Source organism: Schistocerca cancellata, chromosome 1, assembly GCF_023864275.1.
Source record: "Schistocerca cancellata isolate TAMUIC-IGC-003103 chromosome 1, iqSchCanc2.1, whole genome shotgun sequence".
NCBI lineage: Eukaryota > Metazoa > Arthropoda > Insecta > Orthoptera > Acrididae > Schistocerca > Schistocerca cancellata.
In genome coordinates this window covers 505,981,480-506,002,159 of record NC_064626.1, presented here as the reverse complement: position 1 = coordinate 506,002,159, position 20,680 = coordinate 505,981,480, and the positions used below count along the sequence as shown (strand labels likewise).

Sequence of the window (20,680 nt, the reverse complement as noted above, 5' to 3'; positions counted from 1 at the left end):
GGCAGCCGGTTTCAGTAGTAGCGGATTTTGTACTGGAATGACATACGCAACAACAAAGGAAAATTAAACAGATTTATCAATCGATATTACTTCGGACGTTTCTATATCTTGTTTTTAAAATGTCTTCGAACTAATATGACGCAAAATACAGTGCTTGAAAGTAATATTACTATTACTACCGAACAGTTTCCTGCATGGTATCACCCGTGATGTACAGGGACTCTATTACTACAATTACGTTTGTGAGTTATATCAGTTTGCAGGGGCACACTGAACTACTCACGCCCAAATATCATGCCATTGACATCAAAACTTTTTAAAGCGTGTGTTTTCTTACATTAACGAACTGTATAACTGAGATTCTATCCATACTCTAATTGCCTGCAGCCTTGGTTCAAATGGTTCAAATGGCTCTGAGCACTATGGGACTCAACTGCTGTGGTCATAAGTTCCCTAGAACTTAGAACTACTTAAACCTAACTAACCTAAGGATATCACACACATCCATGCCCGAGGCAGGATTCGAACCTGCGACCATAGCGGTCGTGCGGTTCCAGACTGTAGTGCCTTTAACCGCTCGGCCACTTCGGCCGGCTCCTGCAGCCTTGCCTTAAAATAAAATTCTGCAGCTGTCAGATAGATTCAAATACCTGGCACACCAAACACGTGAAGATCTCTAAGCGAAAAGGGAGTAGATCTATATGACAAGGCTGTAGGCAAGTGTGCAATGAAAGGGTTCAAATGGCTCTGAGCACTATGGGACTTAACATCTATGGTCATCAGTCCCCTAGAACTTAGAACTACTTAAACCTAACTAACCTAAGGACAGCACACAACACCCAGCCATCACGAGGCAGAGAAAATCCCTGACCCCAATGGAAGGGAAAACAAAACAACAGACAGTAAGAATAATACATCATTTTGTGGATTTTTCCATAGATGCTGCATGGCTAGAATAGAGACAGGATACTATCCAAAGTAAATGGACTGGAAAGGATATAATAGAGTATTACGCTACGCTTACAAACTTAATATTACTCAAAACACGATCTCCTACAAGAGGCCTGCTGAACAGAGGTGACAGCAGCTCGGAACAGGATGATGGACGGCAAGAGTCCAAACGTCCGAGAGTACCTCTGGCGATGCCAACAGTTCAGTCTAGGTCGTCAAACGATTTACCCTTGCCAGAGATGAGAAATTCTCACCAGAAGCGTAGATCCATACCTAGGTTCGCAGGATGTAAAGGTCTCACTTTCATTCTTTATTCAGAATGTGAGGTACTTTTATGCGTCGGACGTGATCGCAACTCTTTCTTGAAGTTCCACTGTACTTAATCAAAAACCTATAGATCAGTTGAAGTTGAAGCTTAAATTTGCAAAGTAAGAACATAATTTTTTCATGGCTGTTACGTTATAGTTGAGTCCCCAGGTATCAAATATTTTGTTGAGAATAAAAATTAAAAAGCGAAAATATTTTGTGCTAATATGTGCATGTAGCAGTCCAGATATAGACTTTTATTAAAATAGGAGATTATGTGTGCCTTCAGTAGGCAGTAGGATAAGTAAACATGGTTTGAGAGAGGCTAGTTCCTGCGGAATTCGTGTCCAGTGTCTTAACGTCAGTGTTCAGTAATTCTAGCTTCACGTCGCTTTCGTACCAGGTGTACCGGTATGAAATGAGCGTTTTTTTGTGAAAATGAAACACTAATTTTGAATTGAAAAGTAAAAACATTTTATTCAAAGTGCTGGCCATTGCTTTCTACACATTTTGATCACCTTTCTGGTAATTTGTGTACACCACGCCAATAGAAATGTTCGTCTTTTGAAGCAAACCAATCATACACCCAATTTTCGACTTCTTCCTAGGAATCGAAGTGTTCCTCAGCCAATGCGTGACCCATTGATGAAAACAAATGGTAGTCGGAAAGGGGCCAAGTCTGGTGAATACGGTGGGTGGGGTAGCAGCTCCCAGCCAAGTGTTTTGATTGTATCCTAAACCAGTTTTGCTTTGTGTGCAGGTGCATTGTCGTGTAAAAAAATTACTTTGCCATGTCTTCTGGCCCATTCTGGTCTTTTTTCGATCAATGCATAGTTGAAATTGACCATTTGTTGTCTGTAGCGACTAGTATTAAGTTTCACCAGGTTTTAGAATCTCATGATACACCTCACCTATCTGATCCCACCAAACACAGAGCATTGTCTTCTTGCGGAATTGATCTGGTTTTGCAGTCGATGTTGATGGTTGTCCCGGATTAACCCATGATTTTTCCCGTTTAGGATTCTTAAAATAAATCCAATTTTCATCGCCAGTAACAATTCGATGCAAAATTGATTTTCTTTCATGTCTTTGAAGCAAAATTTGACAAACGATTTTTCGGTTTTGCATCTGTCTTTCATTCAGTTCGTGTGGCACCCATTTACCACGCCTTTGGATCTTTCCCATAGCTTTCAAATGGTCAGAAATTGTTTGTTGTGCAGCATTTAGCATTGCTGACATTTGCTTCTGACTCAAAGTATCATCTTCATCCACTATTGCTTGCAATTCAGCGTCTTCGAACTTTTTTCGTGGTCTTCCACGTTCTTCATTTCTTACATCAAAATCATTATTTCTGAAGCGTTGAAACCATCTTTTTCATGTAGCTTCTGATAGAGCATGATCACCATATGCCTCGTCAAGCTTTCGATGCGACTCTGGAGCACTTTTTTTCAAATGAAAACAAAAATTAATGCTTTCCGCAAATCATCACTTTCTGGTACAAAATTCGACGTATGATGTTGTTTGTCCCATGACTTGATGTATACTAAATATCTTTGACAGATGTCATACCAACCAAATAAAAAAAAATTAAGGCTCGTTCACAACAAATGTTCCCTATCGACACATTTGTATCTTAACGCTCATTTCATACCGGTACACCTGGTAGATGCCCCTCGATTTCCTATAAGGAGTGTTTACAGTGTTCCGGCAGCGTTGGCGGTAGCCTCCAGCTACGGACGTCCGCCCTGTCGTGCGGTTGACGCTACTGGCTACTTGCGGGCGTGGAGGAGGTGCCGGCGCTCGGCCGAGGTGGACAGGTGCCGGCGTTTGCTGGCGGGCAGGTGACACGGCACAGCGGGAACATTAAGCGCGCGAGACCGGTCCGTGAACAGCTGCCGACTGGCCTCCACTTGCGCCCACGTGGGGCTACCTCACCATTTTGTCCACCGGTACCAGCATGTACAACATTTAGTGGCCAAAATAGGAAAGTACTGGGTCATCAGTGGATGATCGGCTGTCGAAGCATGTGCGGAGCATACCGGCTTCAGCTGTAATCCACTCCCCCCCCCCCGCCCCCCACCCCCTAGGAAGGTGGAGTGTCTTGGGTGCGGCGAGTGTTCAGGTATTATATAGTTCAATGGCTCTGAGCACTATGGGACTTAACTTCTGAGGTCATCAGTCCACTAGAACTTAGAACTACTCAAATCTAGAGCTAAGGACATCACACACATCCATGCCCGAGGCACGATTCGAATCTGCGACCGTAGCGGTCCCGCGGTTCCAGGCTGTAGCGCCCAGAACCGCTCGGCCACACCGGCCGGCCTTCAGGTATCACATATCCGGCGTGAGGCGGTGCTTTACGGGTGACGGGCAGCAAGGAACAGCTCTGGCTGCTTGTCTGCTCCCTTAGTGCCAGCATGCAAGGCAGCTAGAGTTGCCCTCTAGCAAAAGAACAGTTCCGCAGGTTTCGTACGCTACATACACGACGCAATAAATGGTAGGGCTACCGGTAGTGTTGGTAGCAATCATAGGGAAAGAAATATAAATGAATTTGTAAGAGAGAAACTGGGAGCAGACGACTTCTCTTTGTTTTTTGTTTGTCTGGTAGAATTGCAAAAACATGTTCAAATGTGTGTGAAATCTTATGGGACTTAACTGCTAAGGTCATCAGTCACTAAGCTTACACACTACTTAACCTAAATATCCTAAGGACAAACACACACACACCCATGGCCGACGGAGGACTCGAACCTCCGCCGAGACCAGCCGCACAGTTCAGGACTGCAGCGCCCTAAGACCGCTCGGCTTATCCCGCGCGGCGTAGTATTGCACATGGTCCATTGAGTATTTTATATCCCTACAGAATATAGGGTGTTCTGACTTTTATAACTTGTTAACGGGAGTGAAAACATAATACCCTGAATAGGAATCCATGTCCGGAAGCGAACCGTTTCCATTTTACGACGGTTTCAGTTCAGACGTTTAATGAATCCTCTTCTACTTGAGTAATTAAATTAGGAGTAAAGTAGTACAGTTACGAGGTAACAATTTTAAAGCAAACACAACGAAACTTTCATTTATCACTTAAGCACATTTGTTTGCATCAGCATTTATACATTTCGTGTTTACATTATTCCAAAACACGAAAGAACCCAACATAATCTACGTACTGAACTGTAATGATGCATTACAAGAGTGGCTCAATGTGGCGACCACCAACGTTGTTACAGATATTTTACCTACGAAGAACGTTCTGGCACACACTCTCCATCACACGTGGTGTCTGTTCAGTTTCTAAAAAAATGGTTCAAATGGCTCTGAGCACTATGGGAATTAACATCTGAGGTCATCAGTCCCCTAGACTTAGAACTACTTAAACCTAACTAACCTAAGGACATCACACACATCCATGCCCGAGGCAGGATTCGAACCTGCGAGCGTAGCAGCAGCGCGGTTCCGGAATGAAGCGCCTAGAACCGCTCGGTCACAACTCAGTTTCTAGTGCAGTGGCCAGAATTCGTGTTAGTGGATCTTCCTCTGTCTTTTCAGGAGTCTCGTAATTTAAATTTTGCATACGACACCACAAGATGTAGTCCATAGGAATCTCCCTAATTACGTACCAGGACAAGCAGCTCTGAGACTTTTCTCTTTCCCTCAGCAGACGTGGAAGCGTTACACATCTGAATCGAGGTACGTTTCAGGACATGGGTTCCTGTTCAAAGCATTATGTACCCACTCTCCTCTAGAAGTACTAGAAGTTTGCATTTGCAACAGAAATTTCCGAACAATCTGTATAAATTACGTTTTATCAGTAATAAAAATTACTTCGAGAAGTGATTGATTCACACTGTGCTGTCTTGCAGTACATTTACTCAGTAGCGGTTTCGATCATGGACCATCGTCATAGTCGAAAAATATCCGTTGTGATAAGTTAACGTAGCATCCGTGCTGTTTAACCAGAAAAGTATACGCCACTGCTGACTTGAAAACGTAAGAGAGTTGATACTTAACGTAGTAATCTACTATGAAGAATGTACATGATCGAAATCGATAGTGAATAAATGTACTGAAAGACAGCATGCATTTCTCCAAGTATATCGATGCTGTTGGCAGTTGCCTGGAGAAAAAAAAAAAAAGGGGAATTTGGGGAAGATGGAGAAGAAAGTCGGCCGTGCCCTTCCAAAGGAACCATCCCGACATTTACCTGAAGCGATTTAGGGAAATCACCGAAAACATAAATCAGGATGGCCGGACGCGAGTCCGAACCGTCGTCCTCCCAAATGCAAGGCCAGTGTATTAACCACTGCTCCACCTCTCTCGGAAAAAAAAAATTGTTGATCGCGTAATTTCTTATATAACTAAAGCACTTGCTTTTGATGCTAATACAGTTTACATGCAAAAACATAGAAGTATGCATAATTATTGTTTTTATTTTTACTTAATATAACGCTCTTCCTCACGGAATGCAAGACTTTCCCGTTATTACTGATAAATGTGAAAGCTGTTTATCAATAACAGAAACATGTTTTGCTAAGTTCGATGAATCATTGAAGTGATGTTTGATATATTTTTGTTTTCTAGTTTTTTTTATTTCACCTTTTTTGCGCAAATGGCGTTTTCTAGCACTATATCATAAATCTGAATTGTTTGTTTTCTTTTACTACAGTATCGCTCTGTTTCACACTACAGATCAACAATTTTCGAATAAAGCCTTAATTAAACATCGACAATTTCAGATTTGCTACACATTCCTTTTTGGTTTTAGAGGAATCTAGTAAGACCCTGATCATATACGCAAAGAAAGCGATCGTTATGATGTATCACCCGATATGTATGAAACACATTTACGTACAGGTAATGCGAGCACGACCTTAACTGACCAAAGCTATTAGGAAAACTGCCGTAGTCTACGCTTGCTTACAGTAGTCTACGGTAGCCTACGGTACTTTTATAACTAAATACACCATATCAGGCGGATCTAAGTTGCAGCTTCTGGTGTGGCTGGAAACGATCTCGTGTGCCCGTCTGTGCGTTGTGCAGCAGCACTGTAGGCCCACATGGGACGATGGACAGTGACGCCACAGCTGGGCAACTATCTGCCCCAGGCATCAACTCACAGCTCACCAGGCAAATGTTCGTCAGTGGAAGGTAATCACCTAGCATATGACTCGATGCAACGATGGCGCCAATTTGACTGCATGCAGACTTCAGCTCAGGCAAAACCCCGCAGCTATGGACATCAAAGCCAAGAGGCAGTTGCCTCCTTCATCTTGAACTGCATGTGGTCTTCTCCTTGTAGTCATTGATTGGTGTTGAAGAAATCGCTCGGCATGCTGTGGGCCCCTGCGTGCTATTGAGTACAGTGTGGGAAAGACGTTCTGTACAGGCTGAGATGGCAAGAAAGGCCATGTCGATATACACAGAATGTATAGATATATAGAGGTGTGATTTTCGCCAAGTTATAGCATACGATATGGCGATTCCTTGACGTTTTTTCGTTTATAGTCAATGAATTAAGACACGGACTGTATATTCTTCTAATAAAATACATACTTTTTCCTGTGGCATAGTCCACAGCTCGTGGTCGTGCTGTAGCGTTATCGCTTCCCGCGCCCGGGTTCCCGGGTTCGATTCCCGGCGGGGTCAGGGATTTTCTCTGCCTCGTGATGACTGGGTGTTATTTGCTGTCCTTAGGTTAGTTAGGTTTAGGTAGTTCTAAGTTCTAGGGAACTGATGACCATAGATGTTAAGTCCCATAGTGCTCAGAGCCATTTGTACCTGTGGCATATGGAAGGATCTGATAAGATAACTTCAGTCACATAACATGTATGGAATTTGATCAAATCGTATCAAGAGAACAGCGCCGCTATTCATTCGCCTGCCTTCCCGAGCAGAGGTTCCACAAATGTCTGCCCTATTATGCTAAATGTAAGGAAACGTGTAACTCAGGTACTGTGCATGTTTTCATATCACGGCTGTCATACCAAGTGCTCAAAATGTTGAACTTGAGCGTTGCTACACGCTATAAAGTGATACTGGAAAAACAATGCTGCATGTTGAATTTCATGTGGTGTTAACGGCATCACGGGCCCCTGTTGTAAGGTGTTTCATGCCTTCGGGAATCGTCGGTGTTTCCTGATAGAGCTCTTGTATTAACAGATAAAAGTATAGAAGAGTTAAGTTGGCGAATACGCAGACCATTTTGCCCTTCCTGATCGACAATTGAAGTACTCTCCAAATGTTTCTTAAGAGTGTTCGTCATTACATGTGTGGAATGGGAGGGACATCCGTCATATGGGTACCACACTGACTGGTTTACGTCCGGTGGCATGTTTTCTAATAACTGTGGCAGCTGCATATATTAGTAAGTCGAGATAATTGAGTATAAATGGGTTCCAATCAGTGAAACAGGGAACAATGACGCAGGTCTTGAAAAACACGTAGCAAACGTTTTTATCCACTTCTTCGAGTCAGCGTGGATTTTCCATTGACGATTAGTGCGAATTGCGAAGTCTGACTTGCTAATAGTTTGTAAATGATACTTCCTTCTTAAACAAACTTTTGCATGCATATGCAGCACCACTTAGCACTTTTCGTACATAACATTCGGAGAATTGTAACTAATTTTGGAAGTCAGTGCCACGAAGCTGTAGATGAAGCGAAATGTAAAGAGGATGGAACGTGATGGCATATAGTGTACGCCTCACGTACTTCCGAGATGCTTGTTAGTGACATTTACGATAGACGTTTGAAAAGTCCGTGCAAAAATAAAAACTACTTACGTGTTTGGAGTAAACCTTTTTTATTTTTCGACTTTTAGACTTAGACACTTTGTCCAACTCTGTTCTAATTTGTTGTCCCTTCCGAATAATAGGAACTGTCCAAGTCTGCAAAATAGCTTTTAGTTGCCGCAATCGCCTACTCATTTGAATAAAATCTTTGTACCGCTAGTCGTTTCTTCAAATTGGGGAACAAACAGTAGTCCGAGGGACCCAAGTCTGGAGAGTAGGGGGGATGTGAAACGAGTTTGAATCCTATTTCCATTAATTTTGCGACCACAACTGCTGAGGTATGTGCTGGTGCATTGTCGTGATGGAAAATGACTTTTTTGCTGTCCAATCGCAGGCGTTCTTCCTGCAGTTCGGTTTTCAAACGGTCCAATAACGATGAATAATATGTGCCAGTAATAGTTTTACCCTTTTACAGATAGGCGATGAGGATTATCCCATGCGAATCCCAAAACACAGTCGCCATAATCTTTCCGGCCGAAAGAATGGTCTTCGTCTTTTTGGTGCAGATTCTCCCCTTGTTTAGATTGTTGTTTTGTCTCAGGAGTATACTGATGTATCTATGTTTCATCCACAGTGACGAAACGACGCTTAAAGTCGTGCAGATTCTTCCTGAACAGCTGCAAACCGTCCTTGCAGTACTTCACATGATTCCATTTTTGGTCAAACCTGAGCAACTGCGAAACCCATCTTCCGGATAGATTTCTCATGTCCAAACGTTTATGCAAAATATTATATACCCATTCATTTGAGATGCCCACAGCACTAGCAATCTCACGCACCTTAACTCGTCTACAATCTATAATATCATGGAATTTATCAATGATTTCTGGAGTCGTAACCTCCATAGGGCGTCCAGAACGTTCAGGATCACTTGTGCTCATATGACCACTCCGAAAATTTTGAAACCACTTATAAACTGTTCTAATCGAAGGTGCAGAGTCACCGTTATGTTTATCAAGCTTCTCTTTAATCTCCTGAAGCGTTTTCGTTTTTATAAAGTAATGTTTAATCACCACACGAAATTCTTTTTCATCCATTTTTTGACAACCACTCGACTTCCTTGATTCACACGAGTGCCAAAGACAAAGAAATAGACCAATGTAGCTGAAACTTGGTGTGAGTTCTTTCCAAACATGCTATTAACTAAACACGACCTCGATACGCGCCAGTGGTGCCATCTGTCGGACTTTGCACGGACTTTTCAAACTCCCCTCGTACGTAATGTGTTACTGTTTTTAAAATGTTAGTTCCATTTCTTTCATCAGTTGCTCTTCTTTTACGTTGGTATAATTTATTTTCCACACTTCCAGTTTCTATAACTTTTTTATAATGTCTGCGAAGACAGATCGTGAGTGCTTGGCCCGAACTGGTTGCTCCTCAGCATACAACCGCACAGCTGCTCTAATAGTCTGGCGACATTCCTCATACACGATATTCACCTTTTCGACTGCCATATACATCGTGACTGTCTCAATAGCTTTACGTGCGAAGTATCTGACTGATGCAATGGCAGAACATAGAGTTAAACATAACAACTACAAATGTGTTACGTGTTTGCTTATATTAGATATAATAGGCAGATGTTTTTGGCACCTGTTCTCCGGAAGGCGGGGCAGTTTTTCGCGGCTCTGTTGTCTTGACGAAATCCCATTCATGTTACGTCATTGAAGTTCTCTCAGAAGCTTCTTTCATACGCCACAGAAAAAGGTGTGTAGTTCCATTAGAAAAAAAGTCGAGTCTTAATTCGGCAACTATAAACGACAAAAATTACTTGCGAACGTCTGGAAATTCACTACGATGTGCGCTTTAGCGTGGCGTCAACCACACCTTAATATACGTATTTATTCATTCTGGATGAATGGCGGTCTTCGCTGCCTTTCCTTGCGTAGCACATACATGCAACACCTATGAAAACGGTCCGTACTGTTATCTGGGAGGTATGGATGTGAATCAGCCAACGGATATGCCGCAGTGGTAACATCTGTCCTCGTTAGATTACCGAAGTTAATATGTATCTACCTTTGCTAGCACCTGGATGAGTGACCATTCGGGTTATCCGAATATTGTTAGCAATCCGGGCGCGCTCAGCCCTTGTGAGGCCAATTGTCCAATTACCTTACTGAGAAGCAGTGGCTCCGGTTATGAAAACTGATAACGGGCAGGAGAGAGGTATGCTGACCACATGTCTCGCCATATCCGCATCCAGTGACGCCTATCGGCTGAGGATGACATGACGGTCGGTCGGTACTGTTGGGCTTGCCGAAGCCTGTTCGGTGGTAGCTTACTTTAGAGGCAGATATTTGTGAATTAACTGAGTTTCCTTAATGTCTGAACGTTTTACCTGTCTTCAGAATACAAATTTGCGATGGTTCCCAGTAGCCTCAGTTTCAGAATGTATTGGAGCTGGTTTCTGATAATAGGTCTACTTAACTTGATTTCACTTAATGATTACTGGTGTGAAGTAGAGCAGTAATATAACAAACAGACGACTAAATTCCTTACTGACGAGACCTTAATTATCAGAGTAATTTTTGTAAATTTACAAACCGTCTGGAGCACAAAAAATGAATGTCATCATTTCAAAAAGGGAATAAGAAAATATAATAAACCTCTGTTACAGGGCTGGCTAGAGGCGAAGCTCTGTCAAGTGTTCGAAGATAGAACACACTACGTCACTTAAACTTCCTTCAGTAAACATGGCAAGTGTGAGTAGTATAGATCTTCTAGACATCTCTACATCGAGACTTTGGGTTTCAGTGAATCATTTTATTGCACTAGGCATTAGGACATAGAGTTACAGTTACATGGCACGCTTCTTTGCTGCGAGGAGAAACGCATTTACACTGACAGGCTATATTAGGACGGGTAAAGATCTTCGTTAAAATTTATCTTCTTCTAATTTATGCTAATGCTCCCTTTGTATGCTTCATTGTGCTACGAAATGTTTGCTTACTACGTCTTATTTTGTTGACTGTAGTCAGATCACCAAGTTATTCATTGATGAGGAAAATTTCATACAAAGGGTAATATTTTCAGGACGTTAACGGCGAAGTCATAGCTTGCTGTGTACTCAGGTTAAATTACGAGAAATAGCCACGGCTTTTATCAGAAAAAGCCATTTACATTTGCACATTTTTTTATTATTCAGTGGTAAGTCGGAAAGTTGAAACGTATCGTATATAAAAGACCATAGTCGTCTCGACGAGACACCTTTAGGCAATCGCGCATCTGTAATAAAACTCACTTCACTGTTGTAATCTTTCTAATTTCTGTATTATAAGACTGAGAGAGTGCCAGGTTTCTCAGTCTCGAAAAGTTTGATGAAAAGAGCTTTGTCCAGTAGCGACAGTTCTCGACATCAACTTACAGATGTTACTGGATCATTAAACATCCAGAGTCTCATGCACACAGTTGCTATATCAGGAATAATACCATGTACTATATGAAGTTAAGTACCGTACAAGCAAATGTCAGAAAAACAAATGAAGCCATAATGTACGCCTTGACGGGGTATAGTTACGTTTAGCTCATTAAGTTAAACTGAAACAGTAGAAGACTTACGGTAGAGTCAGCATTGTGAAATGTAGAATCTCCATCTGACTCAGCAGAACAAAAACTTATTATTCCTTAATTCATTCACCACCGAATAACATCAAGAATGGTACACACACACTCGTAAATCTGCTCAATTCGGCTCTGTTATTCCAGTATTTTAACCGTTGATGAACTTCTAAACTATGGGTTTCAACATTTCCAAGTTACGTCTTTATCTGATTATATTACCTAACAACATGAAAAACACTACATGAAAATAAATTAATTATTTCATGCTTCATATGACTAAAGAAGGCAGCAATAAACCAGTACATTATTATATAGAACGATGGACGTTACACCGGTGGTGAATACGCTTACTTGAAAATTAATAAACTCAGTTAATTGAATAATGATTAGTAGTTGATTTAAGAATAATCTCCTAATGACTGAAGTGAAGATTGATGTAAACGAATACTGAGAATTTTTTTAACTTCAACTCTTGACCAGAGACAGTTACACTAAAGTCGGTATAATATCTTCAGAACAGGTGGTTTAGATAATTTCTGTAATAATTTATTGTGCACCTCTAATCCAATCCATTATTACGTTTTATAGTTAACTTCGACCTTATATAATGACCACCTGATCTTGTCACTGGTATTATTACGTAGTTAATTCGTCGTAAGCGCATCTGCTAGTACCTCCATCCAGTAACTTAATGTTTGCGTCGTTCATAGATACTGTATAGGACCAGGACTTAAGAGTAAACGGGTGCAAAAATTTTCATATTGTGCAGCTGTGCCTAACAATGTAAGCTAATGTTTATGCTACTAAGCAAACTTTTCCACTTTTGAGTTCTTGTTGAACTCACAGTACGCAGACCGACAATCCTAAGTGGTTTGTCCTCCATACTAGTTCGTTATATGACATATGCAGCAACTGAAATAAACGTTGTCACGTAGGACAGATTTTAATACATGATTTGTGACCGATATTAGTGCTGAGATAAAGGAAAAATTTGCAAACTAATTTCCATATATTTCTTTTTTGTGCAATTCACACATATGTTTTGAAGCAGAGGTGGATCTGAACAATTTATTTTTCGTATGCGATTGCACAGTGTCAAATAAAAAGTAAAGATTTAAAAATAAAGTTTCTCTCGACCGAACACTGTGTTATGTCGTTGGTGGTGTTTTTCGTAAGCGACAATACTTTGATAGGTTTTACTAGAGGTTAATGAAGTGACCAAATAACGATACAGTCACATTTTCTCATTTCCTCTCACTTCTGGTAACTTAAGATTGATAGACAGTGTAAAGTTAAAAGTACCTACCGGTGCTAAAAGCGTTATAGACTTATATTTACTCATACACGTGCTCAAATACTTTGCATTAGTGATGAGAGCCTCTAAAACTGTGTCGAAGTTGAAAATAAATTATAATCTTTTCTTTCCTTTTTTTAAGTTTCACGATATTCCAACATAGGAAATTGCAAACTTCTCTAAAATGGTTGGCCATGAACTCAAAAGAAATGAATAATATGTAATTGGAAAGGAACATTCTGTAATCGTTGCACGTTACATATGCCGCAGTACAATTATCCTTCTAGACAGTACTGTGTAATGACTCCTTATAAACCCTCAGACTGTACTGAACAACTATCTTCGAAGTAGCTATTTCAGTTGCCATACTTTTGTACGGCGGAATAAATTTTTGAAAACGTTTGGCAGGATATCTGGATAGTATTATGGACATTGAAGAGTCTAATAATCAAAGGTTAAGCAGTCACATCAATATTACTACTTTTTTATGATGCATTCCATTGCCGTGAAGCTCTTTAATAACTTTTTGGGTTGTGTATGATTTATAAGTTCTTATGTTAACAGATTAGTTTTATTCACCATTCTTTCTCTCACAAACGCACAGAGAAGGAAAGTTAGGGTTTAACGTCCCTTCGATGTCATCATTACATGCGAAGCATAGTTCTCATTGGACAAGGATAGGAGTCATTAGATGCGCAGTATAGCTCTCCCTGCACAACGACAGGACCTTCTTTAACAGACTATTCCCTAATTTCCTAATTTGCTTTCTAGAATCATGTTGTTGTAACACTATGTAAGCTTCTACTCCCTTCCTAAATACCTCGAGGTCGATGGATGTCAACCTTACCTAATTAACGTAGTTTTCCGTCCTGTTCTTTAAAAAAACTTGGCGGTTTTATCCCATTATCATTCGATTGCAGTAAAGGAAAAATAGTAGGAGAATATGGACTGGCGGGAGCGAGAGAAGTGGAATGAAAGGGAAATCACCCCTAGTAGAATTATGCACAGAAAATAATTTAAACGAAGAATCATGAAAGAAGGTTGTGTACGTAGAAGAGACCTAGAGATAGTGGGAGAATTCAGATTGATTATATACTGGTAATAAAACATTTGGTACCAGATTTTAAATTGTAAAGCGTTTCTAGGTATAGATTTGGACGCTAGCCACAATTTATGAGAGGTGGACTGCAGAGTATCACTGAAGAAATTGCAACAAGGTAGGAAAATAAGGAGATGAGATCTGATAAGTTGAAAGAATCAGAGCATGTTGAGAGTTTTAAAAGAAGAATTATGCAGCGGTTGACTAAAACAGGGCAGAGGAATACTGTAGAAGACGAATCGGTAGCTCCGAGAAATGAAATAGTTAAGGCAGCAGAGAATCAAATAAGAATACAAGGCCTAGTTGAAACACTTGGGTATCGCAGGATATATTAGAAAATATTAAAATGTAGTAACTGAAGGAGGCAAAATGAAATATAGTCGTCTAAAAAGGAGCTTGGCAGAAAGTGCAAAATGGCTAAGTTTGAGGCCAAATGCAAGGTATGGAAGTACATATAAGTAGGGGAAATATTTATACTGTGTATTAGCCTTTGGAGAAAAGAGAAGCAGCTGCATGAACATCAAGAATTCAGTTGTAAAACTGGTACAAAGAAGAAAAGGTGGAAGGTAGAAAGAATATATAGGGAACTGTTATAGGAAGGGAAGAGGAAGTAGATGAAGATGAGAAGGAGGATATGATAGTATGATAACAATTTGACAGAGCACTGAAAGATTTAAATCGAAATAAGGTCCCCGGAGTCGATGACAATCACTCAGAAATACTGATAGCGTTGGGAGGATCAGACATTGCCAAGCAAGTGACATCTAGTCTGCAAAATGTATGAGACAGCGGAATGCCCTCATATTTCAAAAAGAACGTAATAATTCCAATTGCAATGAAATCCGCTATTGACAGACGTGAATATTACCGAACTATCCGTTTAATGAAAAAACGTAGAAACCGATCTCGGGGAAGATCAGTTTGGGTTCCGGATAAATGTAAGGACACTCGAGAGAATACTTTCTTTCCGACTTCCCTTGGGAAAGACCGGTTAAGGAAAGGTAAACCTTTGCTTATATCATTTGAAGACCTATAGAAAGCTTTTGTTGGTGTTGGCTGGAATAGGCTTTTTATAATTCTGAAGGTAACAGGGGTAAAATACAGAAGGTGAAAGATTATTTGCGAGTTGTACAGAACCCAGATGACACCTACGGAAGCCGAAGGACATGAAAAATGAACAGTTATTAAAGAGGAAAGTGAAACAGAGCGGTAAGCTAATGCCATTGTTATTGAATCTGCACGTTGAGCTGTCAGGAAAACGAAGAGAAACTTGGAAAGGGAATTAAAGTTCAAGGAGAAGAAATAAATAATTTTCAACGTTTATCGGTGACACTGTAATTCTGTCAGAGACTTCCAGTTGAACAGAATGGATAATGTCTTGAAAAGATGAAAACGAGCAATAGGGTAATAGAACGTACTCGAATTAATTCAGGCGGTGCTGAGGAAATTACATTAGGAAAAGAGACACTAGAAGCAGTGGATGAAGTTTGCTGTTATGATGCAGAGAGGATATAAAATGCAAACTGGAAATGAGTAGAAAAGAGAAATCTGTTAACACTGAATATAAATTTAAGTGTTATAAAGTCTTTCCTGAAGGTATTTGTGTGGAGTGTAAGAGTGAATGGAAGTGAAATGTGAACGATAAGCAGTTCCGACAAGATGAGAATACAAGTTTTTGAAATATGGTGCTACAGAAGAATGCAGAAGATTAGATGGGTAGATTGTGTAACAAATGAGGAGGCAGCGAACAGGACCGGGTAGGAACGAAATCTGTGGCACCACTTGACTAAAAGAAGTGATCGGTTGATAGGATACATTCTGTGACATGGAAAAGTCATCAATTTAGTTTCAGTGGGAATTCTGCGGAGTAGAAACGGTAAATGGAAACCAAGAGATGAATGTGGTAAGCAGGCTCAAATGGACAGGGGTTGCAGTTGTTACGAGGGCTTTCTGAAAAGTTATGCTTCCTACCCTTATGTGAGAAAATTCTTACAGCTTTTTAAATGAAACACCATTATTAACATTATGCTTCATTATTCTTCATGTATTCATGTTTATTTCTCAGCATAGTCCCCTTGGCAACGAACAGAATGTATGACTTTGTTGATGGAGCCACAACCTTGTCTCTACATGAGCCGCTTCATCGATTTAGGGACAGTATGGAGGATGATCGGTGACAATGAACCCAAGGCGTCGGATTGTTGCGGATGTCACAGCGATCGCGTGTGGTCTGGTACTGTTATGCAGTAGGAGTATGTGCTCCACGTGCGGACAAACTCTTCGATTTCGAAACTCGATTACAAAACGCAGTATCTTATGCACCGACATAGCTGCGTTACACACCGCTATGATACAGGCTGCGATTCGTAGCCTTCTACCGGCAGAGGACAGTAAATATCTAGACATGAAGAATAAAGAGGTAAAATGTTAATAACATTTGTTTTGTTTAAAAAGCTTTATGAGTTTTCACATAAAAAATTCGAAGGTATTACTTTTTAGCACGCCCTCGTATTTGAAAATGTAGAGGCTTGTACATCCTAGAGCTGCATGGAGAGCTGCTTCGTTTGACTGAAGACCACAACGACAACAATAACAATGGGTGCGTCACTGCTTGCTTGCCAGGAGTCGATGTGTCCATGAGACTCCTACCAGAGAGCTGACACTCACTGTCAGTAGCCTATAAATATTTCTCTGTCGATGGCTCCGTCAGAGCTTGAAATTAACATATCCATGGGGATCTTTAAGTTGGTAGTCACTACTAACAGCCTATAAAAAGTTTGTTCAACGATAACTGCGACAGAGCTTATTTGGAGTCAACATATCCATGCGACTCCTTCTAGAGGACTGTTGCGCCAAAGCATAGTATGGGTTAACATTCCACGATACCCCTGCTAAAGAACGACCAGTACTCTAGTAGTAGCATCACGGACATGTTGACTCCTAGTACGCTATGACGCAGCCATTGACCAGGAAGTAGGTACCGGCTGTTCAAAATGATAGCCAGTCGATACTGGTGTAGTCATTAAATAATTTACGTAACCATTGAACCAATAAATATTATACAGAGAGTCCCATTTATCGCAGCTACTCCAAGTAACTTTTGGTACAAATGTATAAAACAAATGACATTTAGCTACCAGGTGGACATTATTCAGAGTGATGTCTCTTGTAGCTTCATTCATGTTGTGACTAGACGAAACTAATTTCGTCCATTAATAACTGTCGGTTCTTCGATTGCTCTGGGAAAAGGCTCATCAAACTAAGAAACATGAAATATTAGTTCACCTTATTATACACATGAATAAAATATTTACTTAACTTTGACACATTTCTTTGCCCCAGGATTACTGGATAATTTACAACTGTCTTGGACAGGCCAAGCATCTGATCACCAAACTGTTCTCTTGAGGTACAAAGTTCAACATTAACAACAATACAAGTTCATCCGAAATTTTAACTACTCTTTGTTCCTAGACGCTGATGATGACTCCTGTAGCTGAGGTCTCGAACTGAGGCTGAGCTCTCGCTTGCTTGACACTATATTGACCTCTGGTGCGAAGGCGCTGCTGTGCTCAGAAGGAAGGCGTAGTCTTCAGGAGCGTTTTCCAAACGTCGTTGCGGATTACAATCAGCCTTCGCTAATGTCTGTGTTGTTGGTATGTGTTGCCGACTTTGGTGTGGCACCGCAATCTCTGGAAGATATCACAGTTCATTATGAAGATATGGGCAGCAGTACGTCTACGTCTTATGAAGATAGTGCCCTGTATTTTCTATTGAGGAATCTAGTTTCACAAAATCAAAAATTGAGCTGATTGTCGTGGGTGTGCAAAAAGTCAGGAAGTGTAGCGTAGAAAACACAAATCGTTTGAATTTAGTACTCACTGCCCCGATCATCTGTCAGGAGATTCCAGAATGAGATTTTCACTCTGCAGCGGAGTGTGCGCTGATATGAAACTTCCTGGCAGATTAAAACTGTGGGCCCGACCGAGACTCGAACTCGGGACCTTTGCCTGTCGAGGGCAAGTGCTCTACCATCTGAGCTACCGAAGCACGACTCAGAAAGTTTCATATCAGGGCACACTCCGCTGCAGAGTGAAAATCTCATTCTGGAAACATCCCCCAGGCTGTGGCTAAGCCATGTCTCCGTAATATCCTTTCTTTCAGGAGTGCTAGTTCTGCAAGGTTCGCAGGAGAGCTTCTGTAAAGTTTGGAAGGTAGGAGACGAGGTACTGGCAGAAATAAAGCTGTGAGTACCGGGCGTGAGTCGTGCTTCGGTAGCTCAGATGGTAGAGCACTTGCCCGCGAAAGGCAAAGGTCCCGAGTTCGAGTCTCGGTCGGGCACACAGTTTTAATCTGCCAGGAAGTTTCATATCAGGGCACACTCCGCTGCAGAGTGAAAATCTCATTCTGGAAACATCCCCCAGGCTGTGGCTAAGCCATGTCTCCGCAATATCCTTTCTTTCAGGAGTGCTAGTTCTGCAAGGTTCGCAGGAGAGCTTCTGTAAAGTTTGGAAGGTAGGAGACGAGGTACTGGCAGAAGTAAAGCTGTGAGTACCGGCCGTGAGTCGTGCTTCGGTAGCTCAGATGGTAGAGCACTTGCCCTCGAAAGGCAAAGGTCCCGAGTTCGAGTCTCGGTCGGGCACACAGTTTTAATCTGCCAGGAAGTTTCATGTCAGGAGATTGTCAAAATATGTGAATATACTGCAGTAAACTGGAACTGCTAATATTTACGGAATAAATACACAGAATGAAACACGTTTATGCATTTTTGATAAATTTATCATACACAAAATACCTAATCTTGATTGTTGTGACCAAATGCTTTCAAAACTGAAATGTAACAGGTCTCACAGCTCCTTTTAAGATTTTCATCTATAGGGCAGAAGGAGTTGCCTCTCAAAAAATCTTTCAAACTCTGCTTAAACTGTGTTTTTCATAGCTGCTGGCAATTTATTGAAAACGTGTGTTCCTGAATATCGGACTCCTTTCTGGACCAGGGTAAGTGATTTTAGGTCTTTACGTGGATTGCTCTTATCTCTAGTATTGATACTGTGTATTGAGCTATTCGTTGGAAATAGATATGTATTAGGTGCAACAAATTTTATTAAGAAATAAATATACTGAGAAAGAGTGGTTAGAATACGAAGTTCCTTGAACAGGTTTCTACATGAGGTTCTTGAATTTACATCAAAACGAAGCTTATTACACGCTTTCGCATGCTAAAATATTTTGCTCCTTTTGATGAGTGACCCCAGAATATGATCCCACACTACATAATAGAATGAAAGTAAGGAAAGTATATAAGCTTTTTTATATTTATATCTCCTACATCTGACATCATTCTGATTCCAAATACGAACTTGTTTAGACGCTTCAGCAATCCTGTGGTGTGCCCTTCCCAACTGAATTTATTATCAAGGTGTAACCACAGAAATTTAACACTGTCAATCTCTTCGATCTGCACTTCTTCATTTGTTGTACAAATGCTGGAAGGAAATCTCTTACAGGTTCCGAACGTTTCACGCAAACATGACGTTATTATAATCAAAATTGACATCCACACTTCTGTGCTAGTACACATGCAGGTACCTGGGGTAACTTAAGTCATCCACTTTCTGGAGCTGATAGTAAACAAATGGAAATACAATGAAAATGCATACCAGTCATTACTGTTCAGCTAACTTACATTCTCCATAGATGAATAGTATTCTACGATCTCTTCTTTGGTTTACACTGTACTCAAATAAAACATCAACTGCAGGCGGTTGACTGGATGACTGGTGTGCGTTTTGCTTGTGTTTTCATTTGTTTGCTATCAACTACAGGATGTGAACGAAGTACATCACCCCAGGTATCTACACGGCAGTCTAGTGTAGGAGACTCAAAGCCAGTTTTGTGTTACATTTTTTGTAATTTCCTGTGTACGTGAATGGTACACTGTGATGCGTTTTTGAACAGGTGTTGAGGAGAGGGAGTGGATCACAGAATGAGAAATTGACGGTACCATTTTAAAAAGACGTAGTGTTTTTGGTTAGTGAAAAGCTATCTTTATTTATTCAAGTAAAATGGTTGCCAAGAAGTCATCCAAGGTCCTTTTACCTCTCCCACTGATGTATTTATTAACATTTAGTTAAAAATTAAGCATAAATAATGTTTATCCAGTAACAGATCTTTGGACCCGAAAACGATTCTTGCTTGGGGGACATCCCTGACCTGTCTTGTGACTTATCGTACATTGCCTATGTATCGTGTAACTGCCGCGGCCGTTCGTTGATAAGGTCAGTTTTCTGACGTAGAAGTAATACATTATTTAGATATATCTTCCTCGTCTATCAGTCTTTCTATTAGTGAAAACCGTACCGAGATCCCTTCAGTGGTTCCTGAGTTTATCCTTCGCATACAGACTGAAAACGCGACACGTTATTTAATGTAAAATACGTATAGATATAGATATTGAAATAGATGTAGATATGTACAAATTCTGGTCAAGTTCGGCTGCTCTCTGAAATTGTGGCGGTTGTTTAGTTTACTGGTCTTCCCGCCGGATACTGCATCCTCTGTAGCTGTCCTCTGTAGCTGACCACCTAATCGCCCCCATCACTACCACGAGATGTCACTGCAAACGCCAGTTAAATGTGCAGCATATAACAATACATATACTACATACTCATAATT

At 40.8% G+C, this 20,680-nt stretch overlaps 1 non-coding gene across 1 annotated transcript; it reads left to right on the top strand.

The window, feature by feature from the left end:
* The first annotated feature begins 18,573 nt into the window (after positions 1-18,573).
* Trnas-cga (transfer RNA serine (anticodon CGA)) lies at positions 18,574-18,648 on the top strand. Its single transcript has one exon. It is a non-coding gene; the product is annotated as a tRNA-Ser (tRNA).
* The last annotated feature ends 2,032 nt before the right edge of the window (positions 18,649-20,680 follow it).